This window comes from Belonocnema kinseyi, chromosome 2 (assembly GCF_010883055.1).
Source record: "Belonocnema kinseyi isolate 2016_QV_RU_SX_M_011 chromosome 2, B_treatae_v1, whole genome shotgun sequence".
In the NCBI taxonomy this organism is placed as follows: Eukaryota; Metazoa; Arthropoda; class Insecta; order Hymenoptera; family Cynipidae; genus Belonocnema; species Belonocnema kinseyi.
Genome location: NC_046658.1, coordinates 158,512,037 through 158,521,873, shown reverse-complemented (window position 1 = coordinate 158,521,873; position 9,837 = coordinate 158,512,037). Strand labels below are relative to the sequence as shown.

Sequence of the window (9,837 nt, the reverse complement as noted above, 5' to 3'; positions counted from 1 at the left end):
CGTTTTTTTCCATTTTTCTTAACGAACAATTTTTTTTCAATTGGTTATAAAAACACGTAAACTCAGAAGATGTGGACTGTGACTACACCATATATCTAGTCGAGAGTGGTGCTGACTGAAAACAGATGATTTGGAGCGATTCGCGCGTCATCTGTTGGTCATTCTAAGGACTTATTGAACTATCCTCGTACATTTTGAATCTAAACATAACTTTTTCTCCATGAGGTAACCCCTTGAATTCACTGCAGACTTATTATCCAAAAATTAAACAAATTGAAATGGTAGAATTGTTTATCTGTTTTGTGAATGCTTTTATTCCCATGATTTCCAAAGGCACAATTCCTGAATTGCGTGAAGGAAGCAATTTAATTTGCGGCAGATGTCAGCCTTCTAGATGCATAAGAATTTTTGCATTATTGCGATCGAGATAGCACATATTACTCGAATCCGTATAGCATAAAAACAGTATTAAGATCAGTACTTATGTCTTCACCCCGATGATTCGAAAATTGATTCTAATGATTGTTCAACTCTGGAGATTGAAGGGATCACCCTGAGCCTGAGGCATTTGCCAGGTTGTTTGGACTGCTCGTACCGCGTAATTGCGGGGCAACGAGCATATAAAACAACTGCCGCGTCCGGTGCATGTACAGTGGCTGCTGCAGACTAAACTATTCGTATACACACATTCGACACACACTGACAATGCCCATATGGCATGACACGTGCACAAAAAACACAAACCCCCTTCATATTTAATATATATATGCCTCAATTTTTCTTTTTTTAAGACAATAATTTCCGGAAGTTATTTTTGTTAGACTGTTTTAAATGAATAAATATACGATAGGGACTTCCCAGACGGAAAAATTATATATAGTTTATCACGGAGAAAAAGATATCGCACAATGACATCGCAAAACCTCTGTATTGAAATATCGATTGAAATAAAGCGTAATATGATAACGTTCAAGCAGGTTTCGGAGCTTTTAGGATATTATAATGCACTAACATCGCTTGACCACTACTAGAACCCTCGTACATATAATATAATAAAATAATAATATAATGTAAAATCTTGCAATGTACAATATCACGATTTTACGCTATTATAATGTGATAATTGCGATATATAGCGCAGGAATTACGGTATATATTGCAATTCTTGCGATATCGTTTTCTCCGTGATATGTAACACTTCACACTATATATAAACTATATATAATATTTCCGCTTGGGTTCTATCAGTATATGCGTTTATTTGTTCATGTTTAAAGATAGGGTTGGGTACAAATCTGTATCTTCTCCAAGTCATTCTTCACAAATGATTGTTGAAACTAGAAAAAACGATATTTTACTCATGTTTTACATCTATAGTAGCATATGGTTCATAAATTCCGAGGCGGAAAAATTATATATGGTTCATATATTGTGTATAGTATTATATAGAATATTCATTTGTTTTATACATTTTTTGCATTAAACAAATAAGTATTATATATAAAACTTCAGAATATAATTACACTGTATATAATTTTTCCGCCTGAGTTTGGAAGCAAACTTACGAAAAAATATATATTTACACTCTAAAAATCAATAGGTGACGAAGGGGAAACAATTTCTGAAAATAAGAGCCAGCGGATGTGGATTACTTCGGATTAAATTGGATTACTCTAGATTACCTCTAATTATAGAATTAGTCTGGATAACATAATATTACTCTGGATTACATGATATTATGCTGGATGACTTCGCTTAAGCTACACGTACGCGAATTTTTAACTAAATTTGATTACTTTTTAACAAAATATATAAATACTTGAATTTTCAACAAAGCAGTGAATTTATTAACCAAGAACATTAATTTTCTAGCAAAAAAGACGAATTACCAATCAAATACATCAATTTTTAACTTAAAAAGATACATTTCCAACCAAATAGTTGAATCTTCTAATAAAAAATGTATGTTTCACCAGAAATGGAATAGTTACACTTTTAATTTAAAAATAAATGTCTATACCCAAAATCAATGATTTTCCAATAAAATAGATCAATTGTCAAAGAAAATGATAAATTTTCTACTAAACTGAAAAATCTTCAAACTAAAAATTGACGTTTTAACAATATTGTAAAACTTTCTACAAAGCAGAATAATTTTTAACCAAACGAGATGAATTCTCAACGAAAAATTTAGTAATTGATATTTCAGCGCAAAGATATTTTAATTTTAATTAAGAAAATAAATCAACCAAAAAGATGAATTTTCAACAAAACCTTTTAACTTTTTAAACAAAATAGATAATTATGAACAAAATTGTTTTTTTCAAACAAAATTTTAATTGCGCCTTTTAATTGCGATTTTGTAACAAACTAGTTGAATTTTTAACCCGGAGAGACGATTTTTTGTAGCAAAATCGTTCAACTTTTAACCAAAATAAGACTTTTTCACGAAGATTATATTACGTTTTAACTAAAGAATTTAATTTTCGACCAAAAATATCCATTTTTAACCGAGGAGATTTGTTTTCTACAAAGTAGATTAATTTCGAACCAAATTATTGGATTTTTTAACTACAAATATAAATTTTCATACGAGAAGATTAATTTTCTACCAAAAAAGATGAATTTAAACAGTTGAATTTTTAACTAAAATGAATCAACTTTCTACGAAAACGAAGCACTTACATTTTTATTGTAAAAAATATTTTTTTTACAGAAATCTCAAATAATCAACAAAATAGTCCAATTTTTAATCAAGAAGATGAATTTTTAACTAACTAAATTGAAGAATCTTCGACTGAAATGGTAAAGTATACATTTACAAAATTTATTTTAAGCAAAAAAAAAAAAGAATTTTCAACAAAATAATTAAATTATCAACCGAAGATAGGGATTTTTAACCACAAGCAAAAAACTAAAAAATTAAGTTTAAACGATTTTTTGAATAATATTCAGGTAGATTGAATTCCCAAAGAAGAAGATTAATTTTCTCCCAAAAACGGAATTTTTAACAAATGAGGAGTTAAATTTTGAACCAAATTATTTTCAACTCAAATCAAGACTTCAACCAGAAAAATAAATTTTTCAATTAACAAAGTCTTTCCACTTAAATCAAGCACTTGAAGTTTCAAATAAGAAATAAAAATTTTTATCCAAGTAACAGTTATATTTTTAACTAAGAAACACAATTTTTTAACAAGGAATGAAATACTCACATGTTCAATTAAAAAGAGAATCTTTTATAAAAAAATAGAATAATTAGGAAAATGGTCAAATTTGTAATCAAGGAATGAATTTTCAATTAAAATAAAAAATCTTCAACTGGAATACCAAAATTTTAAATTAAAAAAATAAATTTTCAATAAAATCAAAAAAGAAAAGAAGAATTTTAAACAACATAGTTTAATTTTCAAAATAAGAAAAAATTATTGACCAGATAGTTAAATTTTCAACCCAAAAATATGAATTTTCTACAAACCAATGGAATTTTTAAACAAAAAATTACTTTTTAACAAAATTGTTACATTTCCTAGAAAATTGTATAATTTTTCACAAAATTGTTGATTAAATCATTTTTAATAATAAATAAAATAATGTTAATAAGTATTCCACTAGACCAATAGTAATAATACTTAAAAAAAAACGAATTTTCGAAAACAATTCCTTAAACAAATTCCGTTTGTTCAAATAATAAAAAATTAATAAACCAATGTTAATAAATATTCCACTAGAATAGTAGTAATTAATTTTAGAGAAAAAAACAAATTTTCGAGAAAAAAAATTATTCAAACAAAATTCCATTTGTTTAAATAATTAAAAATTAATTAACTAGTGATAATAAATATTCCACTGGACCCATATTAATAATTTTAAGTAAGAAAAGACGAAAGTACAGTGTTCAAATGATCATTTTTTTAAGATATTACATATATTGTAGAATTATTTTATTCGAAGGTGATTTTTATTTGTTTTCTAAACTAAAAATTGCATTTTTATCGTGATCCGCAACCGAGCCTTTTCCAATTTTAGGTTCCTGTAACTTTGAGATTGTAAAATTCCACATTCTATTTTTTAGAACTAAATGATTTTTTTAAATTTTATATATATATATGCACTCTAGGGTGAATTTTTTTATTTTTTATTTAAACTGAAAATTTCACTTTTCATCGTACTCCGCAACTGAGCCAGTTCCAATTTTAGGTTACTGTCACCTTGATATTATAAAATTTCATATTAGAGCTCTCAGAGCTAGATAATTTTTCAAACTGTAATTCAGTATATATTTACTTTTTTGACATAAACGATATGGCGATTTTTAGATTTTTCATAAAAGGCATTCATTTCGAACAAAATTTAAAGTCAGAATATCCATTTCTTTGAAAATATACACCCTTTCTTTTCAATTTATAAAAACTTGTATTTAATTCTGTCCTTGGCATCAGATGCTCAATTGTGGAACATAATCCGATCGCTCACATTTCATTGGTTTCTGAATTTCATACAGTTGTAAACTATAAAACCGTCAATCGCAATGTTACTTGTTTATGAATTTCATACAGTTCTAAAACATGAGACGATCGATCACATTACTACTGGGTAATAAATTTTCATACAGTTCCAGAACCTATGACGATCTATCACAATGTTACTTGTTCATGAATTTTATACAGTTTTAAAACATAAGGTGATCAATCACATTGCCATTTTTTCCTGAATTTCATGCAGTTTCATGCCTTATGTTTCAGAACAGTAAGAAATTCGTAAAACAAGTAACAATGTAGTAATGTGATTGATCTTCTTATGTTTTAAAACGACATGAAAATCAGAAACAAATTACCACAAAGTTGATCTCCTTATGTTTTAGAACTGTATGAAATTCATAAAGAAATAAAAATGTTATTGCTCGTCGTATGTTTTAGACATTCATAGAATTCATATCAAGTAATAATGTGATTGCTCGTCTTATGTATCAGAACCGCATGAAATAGAAAAACAAGGGACAATTTAAGCGATCTCCTATGTTTCAGAACTACGTATGAAATTCATGAACAACTAACAAAATGTGATTGATCGTCTTATGTTTTAGAATTTCATGAAATTAAGAAATAAATGACAACTGAACTGATTGTATTACGATTTATAAATGTGTGTAATTCGGAGAAAAAAAATATAATGTGATTTATCGCCTTATATTTTAGATCTTTACGAAATTCATAAACAAGTAATAATGTGATGGATCGTCTTGTATTTTAGAGCTGCATGAAATTCGGAAAAATGCTGTTATAAGTGATCGGCTCGTGTGTTAGATTCTTCAATCTTAAAAAAAAAAAAATTAGTTTGTAACAAAGTAGCAACAAACGCAGTGTCAACTTTTAACAGAATTGATGAATCTTTAAACAAAAATATTAATTTTTTGCACAAAAAAATTTCAATATAATTTGAAAGCTTTTTAACCAAATTGTTAAAATTTTGATGAAAAATGATAAAATTCGAACCAAATGGTGGAATCATAAACTAAAAAAGATGAATTTACAACGAAATGTGCAATAGGATAATTTGTTCTTAAAAAAAGTTAATTTTCATAAAAAGAAATAATTTCCAACGAAATAGTTAATTTTTTAACCAAGAAAATGAATTCTTGATAAAAATGATGAATTTCTAACTAAAATTATGAACTTTCAACTAAAATTATAAATTTTCAACAACCGATGTACTACTTTATAACTTCTGCATATTCAGATATCAAAATTTTAATTTTTTTTGAAAAAACCCGGGGAAACTTAACCCAATTGAAATTCATCTCTCTGTCATTCCGATAATGCAGGTCTCTGTCGTATCGATGCTGTCGGTAACCACTTAAAAATTATTTATGAAATAAAATTTTTTTATTGCCCACAAACAAGACTTGTCCCGGGACATTAGTTACGATGTTTTTTTTTGCTTGTCCCAAGTTTTCGGCCTAAAATATTGTATAGTTTGGAAGTAAACCTGAGGAGAATTGTAACACATATAACCTCAAAATACACAGACATTAATCAAATTTAGCAAAATTAATGTTTTTTTTTTATTCTACAAACGAAGAGTTCAGGGACGTCCGTTAGCATGTTCGCTCTCCTTTCCAAATTTTTAAAACTAAATATTTATTATTGTAGAGAAAAAGCCGGGGGAACCTAAATTACCTAAAATAAAATCCCATAAGAAAATCCAACTAATTTTGGATTGATGATTATATATTTTGTATTGAAAAATCTACTACTTTATTTTTAGTCAATAATATATCTGTTCTGGTCAACAATTTTATTATTTGGTTGAAAATGAACTTTTTTTGTTTAAAATTCATATTTTAACTTTTTTAATTAGGATAATTTGTAAAATCCTTTTTTTTTACTTGAAAATTGAACAATTTTGTGAACATGACTTATTTTTTTGCTAAAAAATATTTCTTGTTTGAAATTTTTCCTTATTTCTAAAAAAATTATAGTTTTTGTTGTTAAAAATACAACTGTTTGGTTGAAAATTAATCTATTCTGGTTAAAGGTTTAAAAAATTGGTTGAAAATTCATTTTTTGTAATTTGAACATTTATCGTTTTGGTTGAAAATATAACTATTTTGTTGCAATTCTTTTTTTTTTACTTTTTTTTAACGGAAAATATAACTAATCCATTTTTGGTTTATCAACCTATATTGTAAAAAGGATTTTCTGTTTTTTATTTAGAATTAACTTTTTTAGCTGAAAGTGTAACTATATTCCATTTTTGGTAGAATATTGATATTTTTTTAGTTTAAATTTCATGTATTCTAAGGAAAGCTTATCTTTATTGCTTCATAATTTATCTCCTTTGGTTGAAACTACGTGTTTCTTTGTGTTGAAAATTATTTCTTTTTATAGAAATTAACTTTTTCATAATAAATTGAACTATTGCACTTTTAGTTGAATATTCACCGTTTTTAGTCTCTGATCCCACTATTTGGTTCGAAATTTATCACTTTTGGTTGAAAATTTAAATACAGTGAAACTCTTCTATAGCGCCGATTTTGGGGCTGACGGTGGGTGGGAACTAACTCATTATAGCCGGCTCCGCTTTTGTTTTTTCACGCATGAGTGCTCGCCTGAGTGACGGAAGGGCTATAGAAGGGAGGGCTATTGAAGAGTTCCACTGTATTTGTTTAAAAGCTCATGATTTATATTGAATTTTTTTTAGTAGAAAATTAATCTTTTTATTTGCAAATTCATCTATTTGGTCAAAACTTGTTTTACGAATTGCATACAGTTCTGAAATATAAGGCATGGGACAGCATAAAATTTAGAAACAAATGATAATAAAGTTTATCTCCTTAGGTTTTAGATCTGTATGAAATTCATGAACAGGTAACAATGTGATTGACGGTTTTATAATTTACAACTGGATGAAAACAAAAATCGCTCTATAGTTTATGATAAAAAAGTAAGTATACACTAGATTACATTTTAAAAATTATCTAGCTCCGAAATTGGCTCAGTTGCGGATCACGACAAAAAGTAAAACTTTCAGTTGAAACAAAAAATTTATAAAATCACCTTAGAATTTATATATTATATATCATTTTAAAAAATCATTAGGTTCCGAAAAATAAAATGTGGAATTTTATAATCTAAAAGTTACAGAAACGTAAAATTGGAACAGGCGCGGTAACCACGATAAAATGTGCAATTTTCAGTTTAAAAAATAATTATAATTGACCTCCGAATTAGTATATCTATATGTAATAATTTTTTCAAATTATCTATTTCCGAATCATAGAGTATGAAATTTTACAATCTCAAAGTGACAGGAGCCTAAAATTAGAAGAGGCTGGGTTGCGGATCACGATAAAAAGTTCAATTTTCAGTTTACAAAACAAATAAAAACCACTTTCGAATTAAATAATTCTACAATATATGTAATAATTTTTGAAAATGGTCCAGTTCAGAGAAATAGAATATGGAATTTTACAATCTCAAAATGACAAGAACCTTAAATTGGAACCAGCTCGGTTGCGGATCACGAAAAAAAGTGCAATTTTCAGTTTACACAAAAGATAAAAACTTACTTTCAATATATATATTGGGGGTATGTTTTTATTTTGCTTTAAACTAAAAATTGCAAATGTGATCCGCAACCAAGTCGTTACCAATTTGAGAATCCTCTCACTTTTAAATTGTAAAGTCCCATATTCTATCACTCGGAACTGGATTATTTTGCTGAATCATACACCTTTGGTCTCAATTAAATAACACTTAAGCTCTGGAGTAAACTTTTATTTTATCTTAAAATGCTGATTTGAATTTCACAGAATATCATTTGCTGTCCTGCAAAAATCCGAATGTGTTGGTTATCTAGTTCTGTACTTAAACCTTTATTTATAAATAGTAGATTATTATTTATAATAATAAATAGCAGTAACAATTATTATTATATTAGTAATTTATTGTATTTAATTGAGAAAATGCGCTTTGACGGTCACAGTCTTTTTCTAAAAGAATAAGACATAAATGAAATGTGGGAGTTCCGTTAAGCGATCGATAGATAATGATGCCTGAAAGGTTCTTTTCATCGATAGTATTCGTGGTGTTTCAAAGTTTCGAAAGTGCTAATCCATGATAACGTTTTCTCGGGAAAAAAGAAGAAGACCTGAGGCACTCAATAAAAAAAAATTCGATCGTTGGGAGGTCATGCGATGTGTGGAGGTGACGTGAAGGAACTTTTGGTCTCCCCTGAGGATGGAGGAACCCTCCGCCTCACCGTTAATTGGTACCTTTTATTACACTATTGGATACGTAAGGAGAGACGGAGGCCTTACAAAACCAGGACGAATTATCCATTAGATCGTTTCACTGACCGTTTGGCGCCAGTCATGCTTCCCTTTTACAACATTTTACTCCTCAAGATAGGGTAGCGGAAATTCGGAATGGGATACAAGGGATAATCCCGTTTTTGTCGTTCCTAGAAACAAAAGGGCAATTTAGGAGGGTAGTTGAATGAAGAAGATGCTGGTTGAAGGGATGTATTTTAGTGACTCACTGAAGGTAAGAAGGTTATTGGTAGAGCAGGTCCCCTTATCAGAAGTAAAAATATATCAAATAAAGCTAAAATGGCAATACATAATTCTATATTTGTACCGACTGTACTGTACGGTAGCGAGACATGGACTTATCAAGAAAAAGATAAGAGTAAAATTAACGCAATTGACATGAGATTCATGTGCATAATATTCGGGAAAACCCTGATGGACAAAGTAAGTAACGAGACAATTCTAAAAAAATGTGGTGCAGAAGAGACGCTAGTAGACACATGGGAAAGAAATCGGTTAAGATGGTTCGGAAATGTTGAGAGAATGCCAAATGAACGACTAACGAAACAAGTGTATCAAGATAAAGTAAATGGCAACGTGCCCAGAGGTAGACCGCGGAAAGAATGGTTAGAATGTGTGAATGAGACCCTAGTTAGAAGAGACATAAGAAGTCACAGAAACACGAGAGCCTGCATGAAAAAATGCATGGACATAAAAGAAGCTAGAGAAGTATGCCAGGACAGGAAATCTGAAAAATCTCTATCCCTTCCACACACTACTCCTTTCCCCTGCCGAGTGAGTCACGCCTACCCCGAAAAGGAAATGGCTTAATGGTGTAATAAAAGTTTTCACTTGGAAGGAATACTTTCTTTCAAAATTTACAGTCTCTCTCCAATTTCATGAGGGATTGTCCTGAGAGGAGCACAACAGGATTTACTCCACCTTTTCTGAAAAAATTGCGCGACGTTGAGTATTCTCTACCTGAACAGAACACTCTCTTCAGCCAGAAAATTTTCAACCGAAAA

General features: G+C 29.0%; 1 protein-coding gene across 1 annotated transcript in view; it reads left to right on the top strand.

Moving 5' to 3' along the window:
- The window catches only part of LOC117167851, a 435,057-nt gene that overhangs the window by 200,399 nt on the left and 224,821 nt on the right, over positions 1-9,837 (top strand). The window lies entirely within an intron of this gene.